This window comes from Gossypium raimondii, chromosome 7 (genome assembly GCF_025698545.1).
Source record: "Gossypium raimondii isolate GPD5lz chromosome 7, ASM2569854v1, whole genome shotgun sequence".
In the NCBI taxonomy this organism is placed as follows: Eukaryota; Viridiplantae; Streptophyta; class Magnoliopsida; order Malvales; family Malvaceae; genus Gossypium; species Gossypium raimondii.
This window is the reverse complement of record NC_068571.1, coordinates 4,249,823-4,253,688: the sequence shown is the minus strand read 5'-3', so window position 1 is coordinate 4,253,688 and position 3,866 is coordinate 4,249,823.

Genomic DNA, 3,866 nt, shown 5'->3' with positions numbered 1-3,866 from the left:
TACGGTACCCAGCACTGTTTTCCTTCTGTATGAATGTTGCTCTATGTCTAGAGTATACTGCAAGTATCTATTGAGTACTTGCTCATATCATTAAATTTCGGTCCAACTAATCCAATCTTTTCAAAATTAGATTTAGTTTATGGGCATGTTGAATAGTCATCTATGTCTAGGGATTGCACGCATACAATTAAAAATAAAAACAATTGAATGAAATAGTAAATTGATTCGGATCTATGCTTCAACCATTAAAGAAAATAAATGTTTCATAATGTAATCCCAATCCAATGAGATTTAGCTCGTGGGTTGGCACATAAAATTCAAAATGAAAATAACATCTAACACTATTTTCATCATTCAATTCACGGAAGAACAAAGTAAGAAATACGGAAGGCTTTGGGAAGACAACTTTCGCCTGTCCAGTTCATACTCCAGGAGCACAGTGTCTTGTGATGGCTGAGAGGGACTGCTTTCGTCTTTCTCTTTTCGTCTCTACTCAGTCGCTACCCTCTATTTTTGCCTAAGGATCTCTTCCTTTTGTTTGTCTTTTTGGGTTTTCTTCTTTGGCTTTTTATAGTTTTTTGTCCTAGGATAAATCCAACAACTCATGTTTATCTTCTTCTCTTTTTAAATTCTTTTTTTCAACAACCCAAGATTATCTTCTCCTTTTTTTTTTAATTCTTTTTTTAACAACCCAAGATTATCTTCTTTTTAAAGTCTTTTTTTTATAAGAAAAACCAACAGCCCAGGATTTTCTTCCCTCTTTTTTAGGCAGATTTTTCTGGTACAAGTATAGTTGGGCCGAAACTGGTATGCGTTGAGTGTTGACTCGATCTTTTTAGAATTGCCACAGCATTCGTGCTGACAAAATGTCTAACCTTTTACCCCGGTAAACCTTCACTCATAGTCACTAAATTATTTATATCTTGAGCTATGGAACTCCGAATCAAGATCCGCTACATTCCTATGAAACTAGACTCACATATCTTCTTACCATAAAATTTTTAGAATTTTTGGTTCAGCCAATAAGTACAGTTTATTCTTTAAATTTTCCCCTATTTCACTGTTTGACAGTTCTGACCCCTCTTCACTAAAAATTAATTATCTCTTTGTACAGAATTTGGATGATGTTTCCGTTTGTTTCTATTGAAAATAGACTCATTCAGAATTTTAGACATATAAATTTAAGCCTCTAATTTTTTTATTCAATTTTTTATGATTTTCCAAATTCAGAATAGGGGAACCCGAATTCATTCTGACATTGTCTTACAAAATTTATTATATCTCATGATTTACAATTTCATTACATACACCATTTCTTCTATGAGAAACTAGACCTAACAAGATTTAATTTCATATTGTTTTTTATCCTCTAATTTGATTTCCACAATTTATGGTGATTTTTCAAATTTAACCTACTGCTGCCGACCAAAACTGTTTTAGTGCAAGATGTTGATTACTAAATTTATAACTCCGTTATTCCCTTTCTCTATAATATTTCCCATCATTTTCACTTATTTCCCTTCACTAATATATAAATAATATAAGACTTGATTTAAGAAAAATCTACTATAACATCATTTCCATACTTTTTCAACAATAACAAACTTAAAAATATATTGAAATCTTGATGTTCTTACCTTATGCTATTGATTTCAATCTTTAACTTGATTTTCTCTCTCCTCCAGCTTCTATTTCTTGAATCTAACTTGACATTATAGCTTCCCATTGTCTCCTTATTATTTTTCTCTCTTGGAAGCTATGAAAATTCTTTTTATTTCTAGGTGAAAATAGTGAATTTTTGGTGAAAGGACCAAATTGTAAAGAAAACAAAACTTTCTTTCTTCTCTTCTCTTCTAACGTTGGTTGCATGGAAATATGATGATTTTTCATCATCATTCCTCCCTTTTATATTGATCATTTAATAATAAAATAATACTAAAATCTTAATAAAATATTAATTAAATAACATTTATCTAATTAATTAATTAAAATATCACAAACATCATCATTACCTTCTAGAATTCTCTCTCTATTTGACCATTTTTCCCTTCATAATCTTTTGAAATTCCATCATTGAGTTCTCACTTAATTTGGTAAAATTACAATTTAGTCCTCAAAATTCTTCATCTTTTCAATTTAGTCCTAATTTATCCATTTTCCTTAGTTTCTAAATTATTCCACCCTTAAATATTTACACTATTGGTCCTTCAAATTTTTGTATTTACACTTTAACCCCTCAAATTTTGAATATTTACTCTTGGGCAACAAAACTTTTCTCACTTTTGCAATTTAATCTTTTCTTGAATTAATATGTCATAATATACTTCCCAATGTTGACATAACTCAATATTACCCTTTTTATCACTTTATTTCCTTATTTTACTATATCAAGGATATTATCTTACTTTCTTACTGTAGTAATTTTCGGGGTATTACAGTGAGTCTCTCACAGTTGATGAGGTTTATGATTCTTTGACCTCGTATGATAAGATGAAGCATGTTGTGGTTAAAACTGACTCTCAAGGAGAGGGTCTCATTGTTCGTGAAAGATAAGATCGGAATGTTGATGATGATCGTGGAAGGACACAAGAATAGAATTCTCGCAGTAAATCTAAAGGTAGATCGAAGTCTTCAAACAGAGGTAAAACTTGTAATTTCTGCAAGAAGAAAGGGCATATTAAATCTGAGTGCTATAAGCTACAGAATAAGTTCAAAAGAGAGGCTGCGAATTAAAAGGGAAAACAACCAAAAAATTCTGGTGAAGCTAATGTTGTAGAAGACTAGAGTGATGGTGAACTTCTAGTCGCTTCTGTCAACAATTTTAAAGTGAGCAAGGAGTAGATCATTGATTCAAGCTGCACCTTATACATGAGTCCCTATCAGGATTAGTTTACAACTTACAAAATAGTGTCTGAAAGTGTTGTTTTGATGGAAAATAATGCTTCTTGTAAAATCACAGGTGTTGGAACAATTAAAGTTAAGATGTTTGATAGAGTTGTCAGAACACTTAGTGACGTATGACATGTTCCAGACTTGAAGAGAAATTTAATTTCGATGAGTACTCTCGATTTAAAAGGATACAAATACATAGTTAAAAGTGGGGTTTTGAAGATTTTCAAAGGTTATCTCGTTGTGATGAAAGGGCAGAGAAAGACTGCCAATTTATATATTCTGCAGGGTTCTATTGTTACTGGTGATGTAGCTGTCACTTTCTTTTCCTTGTTAGATGATGATATTTTTAAACTTTGGTATATGCACCTAGGGCATATGAGTGAGAATGACATAGCAGAATTGAGCAAAAGAGGACTTCTTAATGGGTAAGGAATTTGCAAACTGAAGTTCTGTGAACACTGTGTTTTTGGAAAGCAAAAGAGAGTTCGATTTACCAAAGGAATCCATAACACGAAGGGAACGTTGGAGTATATTCATTCTGATCTGTGTGGGTCATCCAAAGTGCCTTCGAGAGGTGGAGCTAATTACATGCTAACTTTTATTGATGATTTTTCCAGAAAAGTTTGGGCGTTTTTCCTAAAGTAGAAAAGGGATGTGTTTTCCCCATTTAAGTCTTGAAAAACTATGCTTGAAAAATAGACGGGAAAACAAATATAGTACCTCCACACAGACAATGGCTTAGAGTTCTGTTCTGATGAGTTTAATAAACTATGCAAGTTAGGAAGGATTGTGAGACATTTAACAGTTCGTCTTACTTCACAGCAAAACGGGGTTGCAGAACAAATGAACAGAATGATCATAGAGAAGGTTCGATGTATGTTGTCAAATGCCAACTTACCAAAGTTATTTTGGGCTGAAGCAGCCTCTACTTTTTGATCAACCGATCTCCACTCGTTGCCATTGAGAAAAGACTC